Below are 14,130 nucleotides of genomic sequence, written 5' to 3' on the forward strand. Positions count from 1 at the left end.
AATGAGTTCCTGATCTACTAAAATGGGTCAGACTCCCACTACTGAGGGATCTAATTGCTTTACTCTCATTCTCCTCATGTGACGTCCTCCAATCCCCCTGATATCACTTTGGGGGAGAGACATCGGAAGAAAGCATAAATTACCAGAGCGGAAAGCACCAACAGACTGAATCCCCAAAGGATGACGTGAAGTACCACCAGTGTTGCTGGATGGGACGGCTTATCAACCAGAACTGCTGTGGCATTGGTCAGTACTTCAAATTTCTTTTAAGGTAAGAACAAAAAAGAAGAGAGAACATCGAAGACACAAGCATTTATTTACTTTCAAAGACCCTTCACTTCTTTGAGAGTGTCCTTTATTTGCGAATAAGCAGATGAAACCTGCTGAGGAGTCTCTAATTTCTTGATTTACGACTGACTCGGATGATGAAAAAAAAAATGCCATGTTGGTTAATTTGAATAAGGAATCACATGCTGCGGACTGATTTATTACAATTCATTTTAAATTTGAATATTTAAAAATGCTGCTGGGATGTTCCTGCGTGCCGCCCGGACATGTACTCATCCATGTCTTAGTTCAACTGTTTCCTGGTCTCATCCTGCAAATGCAGTGGTTTTATTATTGTAACAATTGGCATTGGCCTCCATTTACTAGATTTTAGGACAAATGAATGCAGGTGCAGATAGTTTTCATGCCACCGCATGAGAAGTGAGTAAGCTAGCAAAGATGGAATTTGATTGAATGGAGATGAAGTAAGACAGCTTCTCCCTGGAGAAAATGAAGTAAACCAGATTATCCATCCATCCCTGTGCATGTTAACGATGACATCAGAGGGAGAGAGGGATGAGGAGGAATAATTGTATGACTGTGTGAGTGATTAAATAGGTTAGTGAGTAATGCAGGTGACACAAGGCAACGCAGATTTATCAATCACAGATTTGACAAATCACATTTACATTAAAAAAAAACAACAAACAAGTCTTTGTGACATTAAGATCTTGACTGCAAAACAAAACGTGTCAGGATGGTCAGGATCTTGTGGATCTTACCGAATTTGTAGCAAAAAAGAATGCGCAGTTCCTCAAATGACCACTAGAGGCCGACGCTAGAAGCAAGTCAATCCCTGTAGAGCTCCATTTGGATTAATTAGTTGAGTGGCTTCTGCACATTTACCTTCAACCACGCTCCGTCTCTTTGCCCTTTTTTTTGAATTAGCCAGGAGTTGGGCGTTGTGTGTTCATACCAGCAGCGAGAAAACGACAAGCTACAACACATTTTTAATGGAAGCCGACTACACAAAGCAACAGGCTGACATGCACGGTCGAAGCACGGCCTGAAGGTTTAACTGGATTCATATCTGGCTGGTGTGTTTCCTTCACCCAGTGTCGTGTTATACCACTTTCATATCGAAAATACCAGGTTGACATGGTATTTTCAGACCCGGGTTGACCCGCATTTGGTGTGCTTTCACACTGCCAGCAGTCCCGGGTCTGACCTCCCACTGTGAGAGCTGCATACCACTTTTTTTTCCCTCTCATATGTCACTGAGTAGACAACATCATCATTACATATTTCTGTTGACGCTTTCAGTTTGTGGATGACCTGCCGAATGGGCCTGTGAAACCCCCACTCCTTCGAAAGGCTGGTGATATTTGAATAAATCACTGTGTCCTCCAGGGTTTTCTGTTCTCCTTCCTTCTCCTCCCTTGTCCTTCTTCTCCTTCTCCTCTCTGAATCTTCTCTTCTCCTCAAATGCAGAGCTGCATTCAGAGATCGGTCTCGGAGAGACCAACAGGAAGACTGATCTCATGGGAGTAGACCAAAACTTTCCTCTAGTTTGAGCTGCTCGCAACCCTGGAGCTACTGACATTGACAAAATCAAAATGCAACAGGTAGGTACATCAACGTCATTGTGTAAACTAACGGCACAACGCGGGATGCCTTTTCACACTGCAGCTGAGCCTATAAAATCTGGGGTCGATTGCTGAGTCATTTGATCCGGGTTATAATGCTGGGTCGACCCTTTCGCCCTGCTGAAAAACCCGGGTCGACATATGTCAACCCATGTTTTTTGTGCAGTGTGAAAGGGGCTTTATATAAACAGTCAATTCCTGCTGCAACCACTTATGTCGACAACGTTATCAATGTCCCTGGCAGCACTGACCGAGTTGTACATTTTGCCGCTGGCACAGAAACCACAGTGACATTCACACCCTCACTCTCACTCTTAAGGAATCCCAGAGAAGGTTCTTCAATCTTTGTAGACACTTGGATTTTCTCCTCTAGTGCCCCCATTGTCAGGATGACAGCATCTGGCCAAGGATGATTCTCTCATTATTGATTCTTACTGATGTGTCATCCAAACTCAGCCTAACTTTAGACCTGGATTTATTCATTTAATTCATTTATTTATTTTTTCTCTCAGAAGCAGTCAACCCTAATGCAACATCCCCCAACAAAGACTGCACTGATTAATCAAATACATAAACGGGCAGATTCCAGGTAGATTATTTTGTCACACATGTGTCATATTTTTAAGCGCCTACCCTGTGATAATAACCTGGATTTGACTCCTCACCGCTGTCTTCTTCCTGCAGTGGCCCAGGGTTTTGACCCCTTGGACTCTCTCTATAACATTTTCCTGACAGGACTTTCAACTTTGCTTTGCAGCTCTTCCGCTTTAAGGTTCTTCAACTGACCTCCTTCTGACAACACAGTGTGAACGAGGACATGAAGGAGGGATGGCGTTTCCATCCATCTCCATTCCATCTCTTTCCCACTAAATTTAGCTGACTCCAAGGAGGTTAAAGTAAAGTGCAATGGCTGCAGCAACGCAGTGGATTCAAAGAAAAGGCTAGGGTTACTTCTTTTTTATATTGTCCACAAATCCCATGAAAAGGCCAAAACCAACAATGCTGGTTCTAGTCTGTGGCTCGCATCTAGTGGGTCCTCGGTTCCCAGCGAAGACATAAATACATCTCACAGATGTATTTGTAATTTATGATTTTGTGTTATTTTAACAATCAAATTTAATGAAACAGCTGGGCCTTTTGATGTTTAGCAAATGTCACTTGAACAAAAGGAAATTGGACCCTTTCTGGAGACTACATTCTCGTGCTCCCTCACCGCATGTGCATGTGTCATCCGTCGGGCATCTTCCAAACTGATCTAAAAACAAGAAAAAACATCTGTTTATTGAAATGTGAACCTCATTTATGACCCTTTATGAATCATTATTGAACAGCAGAGGCTGTAGACAGCCTGCAGACTGATATCCATGCTGCTCTAGTGGAGACAAAAATATCTTGCAGTGCAGGAAAAATTTGAATAAAGGGAGTATGTCCTTCAGGGCTTGAGTTTTTAAAATGTGGTTTGGGGATCATAATGGGGTTGCTGCCCTAATTGTGGTTTGCTCTCGTATATATATGAGTCTGAGCCTCGAGGAAAGATTCTTCCTGTTTTTGTTAGCCCCGTTTAGGGCTTGCAGTCTCCGGTTCATAACCAAAATTACGTCATTAAAACTGTAGTAAACTTTAATGTGCTCTTAATGGTTAATTCTGGATTTAAACCAAAAGAAGGGAAGAAAAAGAAGATGAAGAATGCCTGGCTGTAGAAAATGCAGTAATGTATCCCATATACTTTGTGGAAAGAGCATATCTAGTCTGTATAATAATAATAATGATGATAATAATATGCTGTTTTTAATTCTGCAGTGTGCAATGGCTGACCGAGTTGCCATTTCTCTTGGATCTTGCCTTCTGGATGAATATTTAGTATAACTGTTTTACTGTGAGGGCTTTGCTTTCATTTTAAGTGGGGTGGATTTCACCCACTCACTGTATAGGCACCTCTGTTCCTGCAAGACAGGCTGTGGTGGGGAGGAAACTTCCCAGTCCCTGGCATCTCTTCCATAACGTGTCTACTTTTTTTAAAATTCTTAAATTGTCTTAACCAGTCCATGTGTTGTTTCAAAACTGTGTGTGTGTATGTTGTTGTTAATCACAGTTGACCATGATGGCATTGATTGGGCCCAGTGTCTCACACACTTATTCAGGAAAACGTACCATGCCTATACTCACAGAACCGGCGTTACAACATGTAACCAATGCCAATAAACAGCATCAGACAGTTAGCTAGGTGGTGCTGAATTACATACAGTATATATATTTTTTATTCTAAAGCTCTTGTATTTCTTACTTCTAGATTTTTTATGCACTTAACATATGAACTCACCAAATGGACATTACTGAACTACCAGCAAAGAAGGCCGACCGTGGTGTCATCTGATGTTGTCTATGTCTGAACAAAAAAGTTGCACTTGAACACAACTTAATGATTACAGCCAACACCAAGTACCACATACTGTATGTTCTTGCACCTGGGTGAGAGGAATTAAGTCTTTGTACCAGCAGGAAAACCATAGAACAGACTTCTTGGCTTTCCTGGATCATGGTGACAGTATATTCACTGTAGATGGTCATGTGATGTGAAAATATAATAACATATGGAAAATATACATGCAAAAATTGCAGCTGGATAAGAGGTGATATCTTATGAAGTGACAATTAGGTCACTGTGTTACATTATATTTTTAGCAACCAAAAACCCAAATGTTCCTTGTTGTTACCTATAAGCGAACACAACAACACAAAGTGAGCTAAAAGTAGAACAGTTCCAGTGGAGCAATGGAACGATGATATCAAATGAACTAGGAAATGATTAAAGGGAGAAAATGATAAACACAGCACATCCACTGCTATCTGTGCTTTTCCAGTCTCCACACAGTCTCTTCCTGGAAGGAAACTTCTGCTTTCCCACTTTTCATACAAGGTTATTTGCATTTGTGAAGTAATAACAGCTGTGGGAAAGTGTTAAATGCAAAGTAGCTGGTTATGGCTATACTGGATGATTTACATACCTACACTGGCTGCGTCCGCAGCTAATATTTATGCTCACCAGTTAACAAGCTTCTCTGTTAGCTCTGGGTATCAGCTGGGAAGGTGGAAACCAGTTAGCAGTGGCGATCATAGGTTCTGGAGGGAAAAGATGTAGAAAAAGAGTAGACATAAAGGAACCCCAACAGGGGGTTCTGGAGTATTGACAATACACAATACCTGACATTGCAAAATATGCCAAAAGGTATGGAAGCTCATTTTTTTTCATGGGGCCCCAGACAGTTGCGTGGTTTGCCCTTTTTGTCTGTTACAACTGCACAGTTGGGACATGGGCAACTCAACCCAAACTGTATTAATATTTATTCATCCATTAGCATTAGCATTTTAACTCCTCATAAATGAAGTGATTAATGTTGATTATCTTGTAAGCACATGTCAAGATGTCGGTGAAATAAATCCCTTTTAAATGTCTCCTTCAGTCTGTTTTCTCAAGCAGACAAAAAACACAGTCTTGTTGCCAAATAGCACAGAAGACGTTTGGAGGCCTTTAGGAGTCCAGGCCCCAGCGGCGGTGTTTTGGCTCATTAATGGACAGTAGTTATTTCTGGTTTTGATATACGAAGACATTTTACAACAGCTTGTGTGCAACAAGCATACACACTAGTGTGTATATTATGAGTAAATCCCTAAACAAAAACAGAATCTAATTGGAAGGACTGAGCTCAAAAACTGCATCTGATTAACTTCTTAATTATTTAGTGATACTTTTAAACATTTAAGCAAGACATAAAGATAAAGATCATCAAAATTCTCACACTTATTTACCTATTAATCTAAAAAGAAGGAAAATGTATTTTTTTTTAAATTTGTGAATGATATCATTCCTATTTCCACTTACATGCTCCTCCTAAATGTATGTAAAGCCGATCTCTCACATAAATACTTAATACATGTCTAAACCCCAAGTTAATGATCATGTTAAATCTAATCTAACGCTGTGTTTCTGGTATAGCTGCCCAGGCAGGGGGAGACATAGATCAGCTTGGCATGAATTACACTGAGCAGTGGAGCGCAGCCAGAAGAGATGCCAAACAAGACTGATTCACTCCTACTAACTCCCATGCACTCACTCACATGGACGGTATGGATTTCCAAAAAGTGAACAGTAATGACTCATCATTAAGCAGCTGACTTGTAAATGGTGTCGGTTCCCCCAACAAAGCAATTAGGGCAGCGATTCTAACAAAGATCATCAACAAGAAAAAAGCGCTGCTGGCACCTGCGTAGCTTAGCATTTTTTCTTGTTGACACAGTGAGGTCGTATCCAGGGTGTGAGTTCTAACATATAAAAAACATTATAAAAAGAAAGACTATAGAAAGAAGCAACCTTAAGGCAGAAGAAAATCTTGCACCGCCAAGGTATGCTCTAGCCCAGGGCACCAAGGGGTTTAAAGGGCCTTGGGCCACTGCATGTTGGGCCTGTTCCATGTTACGGGAATTCATTTATTTACTTCATTATGGAAAGAACTTCCAGAGAATATTGCGTCAATGACATTGAAATTTTTCAATTTATACGCTGTGTTTTTGATTTCAGTTTCACAGTGACTGTTCGTCTCTTACAGTTGGTGTCACAAACACAGTGTAGTGACACCTATTTCTCACGAAAAGAATAATTTAAGATGAATAAAATACAGGTTAAAGGTACACTTGATTGCTACAGCCAAAACCAGGATGGAAAGCTGGCAGAAAATTGCAAACTGTGCAAATGTTAATAGGCTTATTAATATCACTGCCACCTCATTAAGGCCCAAGACGATCAGGCTATATTACAATTACGTATTCCATTAAATTAATGTGTTGTTGAGATGTATTCTTGTGGCGTGTATAACAATTTTAGGCTCGCCCTTTCAGCTGGAACCCTGGCAGTGTTAGACAGACTTGGCAGCAGGAAGAGAACAAATAGGCTGTGGGAACATCATTCAAAGCGGTAAGTAGGTTTACATGCAAATCTTACAGGGTCAACAAGTACACGGCTTTAATGCTTTAATCAGTCACTCTTTTAGGATTATAACAAAGGCCTATAAAACAATGAAATGGCTTTGATGTGGACTGAAGCCGAGGGATTTTTTTTTTTTAATAAAGAAGTCATGAGGGGGGCCTCCTCCTCCGCAGGACAATATTTTTGCTAAGGCGCTGGAATCTCTGGACTCACGATAGTCTGTGTTAACTCTTTTCTTCTTGAAACAGAACACCACTTTAAAATGTTGTCACTAAATTTTTTTGTAACTTTGTCATTTGTTACCATTTCTCATTTTTTCATCTGCTGTTTGTGGACAATGAGAAAGTATCCGCAGCCACACAATATTAGGGATGATTTCATAATGTTATGCCTTATCGGTGTATCTCATTATGTAATGAATATGAGCTTGAAGTAGAGACCATCTGCCATTAAAAACATTATATCCTACTTTCAACACACAGGTACACCCATTCACACACGCCCTTTTAATTTTTACCTTCAGTGCCGTCTATCTAGAAGTCTATTTTTACAGTGAAATCTAACTATAGCAGGACCCAACCTGCTGTACTTCATGTTTTTGTAGAGGATAAAGATCGAGATAAAGGTGAACCATGACAAGTTAGAGGTCCTGATGTTGTTTTTGTATGCATGTGCAGGTGGGATACTATGGGTTCAGCTAGGTACACGTGACTAAACCAAACAAAGACAAGGCAAGACGGGGCACGATGAGAGGCTGTCGGTGCTGAAACCTGTTTTGGGTGGATTTGGGATTGTGCCTTTGACATAAATACACCAAGATAAATTTTCCTTTTTTGCACCATGTTAAAAAAAACAAACAAACAAAAAAAAAAAAACTTTTGCATGATGTGTAGGGAATAGTGAGACAGTAGGTCAAAATAGCTGTATGGTTTGTAGTTTCCCACAAACTACCTCCTCAACAAAAAACAGCAATATATGCAACCTACTAACACGTATTAGGTGTGTTGAAGCATGATATATCTTATATATATTATATCTATGTATCATGCTTGTTGTCCAAAAATGATTACAAGTACACTGGCTGTCTCTTTTTGTTTTCATTTACTGACCGATTTACATTACCAACTCCAATAATAATAATAGAAATATGCTCATACAAAACAGAGGCCAGGGAAGGCACTCTACCAGTCTAGACCAGTCTACAATGGGCAATAGGATCTGGTGATTACCCTTTAACCTAAAACATTCAACTATAAATGTTGGATCCTTGTCGACTTGTTAACGTCAATGTGTTTTTGACCCACCTGTCTTATTGAGGATCCATTAGGAGGTGACTTGTGTTTAGCCTAGAAGCCTAGAATCCCAGAAGGCATTTTCCAGACATCATCATGTCTGCCAATTGCATAATAACTGTACTGCGTCTTCCCATCATCCGGATTCTGAATTCATTTGAGTCATTTGTTTTCCAATTGGTAGTATTTTTAACCTCTGTCATGCATTTTAAAAGTTAATCCGATCTGGTTGTAGCCTGTGAAATAATCCAGAGAATATATATTTCTTTGTTTACATAGACATGAATTTCCTTTTTTTGTGACACTGATGACAACTTGCATGAAGGTTCATTTCTGACAGAAACGTCCAAATTCCACCTTTTTGGTGACTGAAAAGGAGGAAGTGGTTCCGGTCATTGAAGCATTCTTACATTGAAGAGGCTAGGGTTTGGGTTTTGTGTGGCAGTACAAGGGTGATTATTCCACCCAACTCTCATGTGACTGGGTTAGACAGGAAGCCAACCACCCCTTACCTGTATGACCCTTTCTACTTGTAATTATATCGTCTGCCCCTAACAACTGAGCACAGTTCCCGTCACACAATCCACTTTTCTGTACTAGAGTCAAACTCTCAGAGGTGTACTAACAGTGCGCACATTGTTATTGTCAGCCAAAGGAATGTGACTGTCTCCACCACAAATCAAACGTGTGCAACTCACACAGTGGCAAATAGCAGTTATTATTGCTGTTGTTGCAGACAGAGGAGAGAGGATCTGTGGTCAGGAGGTGGATGGTGGCAAGAAGAGAGCACAAACACAACACACATGCACTGGTTCGCACATACGCATGCATGCACAAACAGGAAAAAATAAATACAATGAATCACAAAGACATGTTTTTTCAGCCTGTCTCTAGAGGCAGACGGCAGCCAGAAAACCAAACCATGCAACACACACATACAAGGATCTAAACAAGGACTGGCATGTTTAAGGAAGTGTGTATGTGTTTAGCATATTCCTATTGTTTATGGTGGATGTTTTGTGTGTCTGCTTCTGCACACGTGTACACTGGTACGGGTTTTGTGTTTGTATTGTCTTCCTATTGTTTCAGTGGTCGTTATTTTTAGCCATAATGATTGTATCTGTGTGGTTTGGGCATGCAAACATACCAGCCAAACTACAATCTTACTGTAGTCTAGTAGGCCGATATTTCTGAATAGTTTTTCTGGTCATCAAAACAGTTAGGAGGAGGGTGTTTTCCCTGCATCTAACCCTACCCTAACCCTAACCCTACCCTAAACCTATTATTTTCCAAACTGTCAAAAAAAGTAATACGTTCTAACCCACTCCTAGTTCTTTTTGACCTTTTCCTTAGTGTCCTTACCAAGAGCTCTGGTAAGCTTTGTCTGATACTAGGGATACCCTTTGATAAGATTTAGTACATTTCGCATGATTTCACATAAGCAGTACAACTCCCCAATACCTGGAAACACAATGTAATATGCTCACCAGCTACTAACCACATATCAGATTGGTCAAGGAGCTACAAAAACTTCACTGCATTCCACACAGCTTTCTGTAATGGGAGTTGGAGTTTCCGGGAACTTTTTTTAAAACCAACAATTTGCTCCCACTCCCACAAGCTGAACGTGAATTTCTATCTCCATGCACATTTTCCTTTTTTTTTCATATAGGTTAGCTGCAAGCATTCTTAGAAATGAAACAGGAAGTTCATTTATATTTTACTTGTTTGTGCGTGCGTGTGTATTTTCCATTTTTACGTTTATGATGTCAAACACATTGTCAACCACTCATTTCCAGTCACTGAAAGGCAAACTACACGTCGGATGCACATGATTTCCTTCTGTCTTAGTGTTACGTAAAGCAAAATATTTGCTACACCATAATACAAAGTGATAGATGTTGAAAGTTGACTATTCCTCTGCTGCTAAACAACTGTTGACCAGCATTTGTTTATCATGTGCATAATCCACCTCCTCTGTTTTATTTCCAGTAGCAGAAATGTTGAGTTGGTCCCTTTTGAAGTTGGTACTGAGAATAATTAGACTGTAAAGGAGGTTCCAGACCCCCTTTTCCAAGTCAGTGTACCGTCAAAAAGATTTTGAAGCTGTTATTTGTTTAGGTATTCCTTTGATACCTTTACATGCAATTCAGCTAAAATAAAAACTTGCTCTTTGTCCTTTAACAGAGTTGTGACAAAGGTTCTCCAGGAGTTAGCTAGTATCAGACAAGCACTTTGGGGCCTTCACATTCCCAAGGGTTACACTATGTTCCTGCATGTGTCTGCATGGAAAGGCAAACGTGAGGCATTCTGGTCATATACCTGCAGAATGTCTTCCATTGCAGGGACATCCAAGTGGGAAAAATCACTGTCTGGCCTGGAATACATTACCCATGAAAATGTACATACCATCTGGCAGGCGGACGCCTCAGGGTCCCTGGGTAGCTTGGGAGAGGAACTTGTTGGCTTCTTTAATCAGCCTGCTAACACCAACACCTAGATCTAGATGAGTGGAAGGTGGAGACAAGTGCAGTGCAAGCATACTGGTGCGCTTGGCCTCTTAATATGGAAGTAGGCCAGTGTGATTGGCAGCGAAGTTTACCGAGCAATGAAGGTGTATTCAAATGAATGTACAAAAGAGGGTTAGGGTTATTTAGTGCACGTAAGTTGAGAAAGGAATGTGTATTTTTTTGTTGTTTTTTTTACTTATTGGACTTTGTTGTAGCAATGTTCCTAACAGTTAGGCGAGGCAGTAGAGTGGTGGTCCATATTTGTGTTTTAGGCACATGTGGATTTAAAGGGACTTCCTCTGCTTGCCTGCTGGCTTCAAACAGCATAATCCCACAAAGGCAACTTTTATTCGTAAGAACTTAATGAAGGTTTAGTGCATCCCGCACACCGGGAGAGGAATAGAGGGAGAGGCAACAGGAAGAGGCTGGCATATGGGAATAGAAATCCAAGGGGACTCCTGAGAGGAAAGGACAGAGTGATGGGGTGGGGGTTGGGGGGTTTAGAGATGCACTTAGCATGTGGGGCAGAGGTCAGAGGCCGCAACTGCAATGAGGGGGAACAGAAGGTTTGAGGGTAAGGGAGCTATTGTGTGGGTATCTGTGTGAAGTGTGTGTGTGTAAAAGGAGTCAAACTGCATCTTGCATTAATTAGCCACTTAAAAAAACAACAAAGGATAGATGGTCACCTTGAGCTTCAGAATCGTATGTGTGTTTGTGTGGGTTTTGCGTCTGTGTGGTGTGTTGTAACACCCTTTAACCCCTGTGTCTCTGTGTGTCACTCATAATTAGTCCAACAGTGCTTAGCATTTAGGCTCAGCTGGTGTCCGCTAAACAGAAAGACATCAAAGACCACTTGTGTCTGTCTGTCTGTCCATCTGTCCACTGTACGTACATCCAGCCATGTTGTGAGACATTTTGGGCCTCTTTTAGTTTCGCTTAGTTTAGTTTAGTCTTGGATGAAACTATGGTAAAAAAAAAAAAAAAAAAAAAAGAAAGAAAGAAAGAAAAAAGGACGTATTATACTAACAGTCCATCCACAACATGAAATTGGTCTACATTTTGTACTGATCTTTGCAAAAGGTCAGAGAAAGGGTTGCATAGAGGCATGGTTCCAATGTCAGAAGGGTTTGGTGCAAGTTCTCTACAGCTTTACCAAAAAAAGTTTAATTTGTACATGAATCTTTTTGCACGCTTGTCCTCTGGCTGAAATAAACACCAAAATTAACTACCCGGAACAGCCATTTTACTAACTGCATTAGGGATTGTGATCCAGCTGTAGTTGGCAGTCCAACCTAATCACCTACCATATTCATTCACACATAATTTGTTTACTTATTGCCCCATTAAATTCGGTTTTGCACAACCCATTGTTTCCCTGAATTGGAAACAGAGCAGGAAATGGGTAAAGCAGCAGTGTGTGTGTGTGTGTGTGTGAGAGAGAGGGCTTCGCCAATAAAACCAGAAAGATGCCATTAATGGAAAATACATGAGGGTGAAATGAAGCAGAATTATCCTTCAACCATAAACCCAACCTAACTGTCCGAATCGCTATAAATGTCACATTAAAAACTCCGCTTTCCTTGGTTGCTTGAGTGCCTCATCCCTTCACAAAATACCACAATGTATAGAAGAGAAAAACAGACACTACTTAGCTACAACTATGACATCATGATCCAATTGCAAAACCGCCAATTTGTGTGTTTCCCATGGGGCCCTCTGAGTGTCTTCTTCCTGCATCCGTCCCCGCTAACTATGTCCAGGGATTTACGTTGGAGACCACACAAAATGACAGACTGCAACCGTGGCAAACTGTTTTCTTGGGGCTCCTCTTTGCTGACGTTTATTTAGATTCGGAATCAGAGAAAAGGGAAGCAAATGGTTGTAACCGCACTGAGATTGTGTGCAACGAAACTGCTGGGCCTTTTTTCTAGTGGAATCGTCATTCTTCTACTGGGAACAGGTTGCATGAAAAAAATCATTTCTTCTAGCAGAACTGTTTTTGATGCAGTGGTTCTTTAACCAATGGATAAAAAAAGAAAGAAAAAAGGGAAGTTTGCGGTATTTAAATTACCGTAACTCTCAAATGGACAAAGTGTGGCTGAACACTTGTAAGTTGCGCTTCCTGGAAAAAAGAAAAATGCTGACGCGCGCATTTCTGTTGGCTGCAGGTTGGGTGACAATGCACGACTGGGGTAGACCCAGGAATTTGTTGGTAAAATGATGAGATGTCACATAGGTCTTCCAGACAAAAGCACAACTTCCCAGGGTTTAGCCAGACTTTGAATGTAGTCAATAGCACAAACCACCATGAGTTTACAGTAATTCAAAAACCACAAGCTTTAACAGATCGCTGCCGATCCATTAAGTTTTAAAGGGTTAAGAGGTCTTTAAGAGCAGTCATCAAGCAAGTACCTCATAAATATGTCAATGCATAGGTCTTCAACAGGGGTTCTGCAGGGTGGACGCAAAATCTTTGGTTGATTGGCGCCATAGCTACAGCATCAACCCAGTCCATTTGCAGACCCTAGTGTCGTAGCCCTGACACGTACATCCCCAGAAATGTAACTACACATCACAGCAACACAGACCACAAAAGCTGTGCTTGGTCCACTTGGGAGTAGATTTCCGGTAGCTTCTCCATCTCCACAATTTTCAAATTTCTTGTTTTGGATCAATGAAGATGGAATACATTGAGGAAAGGTGAATATCTGGGTGAATGTTACAGTTGAAAGTGAAGCAGGAAGTAGACACAAAAATGAACCCAACTGACAAAAAAGATACAGCTGGATGGTTGCACAAGTATATATGGTTCGCACTGGCGTATGATACAAGTGTAGGTTACGCCGCCAACCTCTCTCTGATCATCATAATCTCTGCCTTTTTGTTATATGTAGGCTGTATATACCTGAGCTCCCTTGTTTCTCTTTCCCTCTGGCTAGCTCTAATGTGATCTGCCACAAGGTCTCACAGCAAGGGGGCCTGAAACCTCACACACACACACACAAACACTGCAGTAACACCCAGCCATTAGTTGCTGCAGTGGAGCCTCAGCGTGGTCTAAACATGGGTGACTTCCCCGCCCTGGCCTAAGCACTGAAGCGAAACGACAGATATTTTTGGAATGTGTGTCAGAGTTGAAGGTAGGGACAATCTCATAGTCCATGCCACACGCACAAACACACCACTTAAGAGGTATTTTTTTGCTCGCTATGCAAAGGTTCACTAGTAAGGATTATGCACTGACTGTTACTTCAAGTCAAGGTTGTTGGTGGTACTGAAGCGACTTTGTTGTGAGTCTTGTGGCAAGGCTATCCCTGTACTCGTTTGGTGAATACTGGCAATAAACCTGTCATTCCTGGTTAAATGTCCTTGACCTTATTACCCGTATGCTGATCCACTGATCAGGCATAACATTATGACCACCTTCCTAATAT

This window comes from Mugil cephalus, chromosome 20 (assembly GCF_022458985.1).
Source record: "Mugil cephalus isolate CIBA_MC_2020 chromosome 20, CIBA_Mcephalus_1.1, whole genome shotgun sequence".
Taxonomy (NCBI): Eukaryota; Metazoa; Chordata; class Actinopteri; order Mugiliformes; family Mugilidae; genus Mugil; species Mugil cephalus.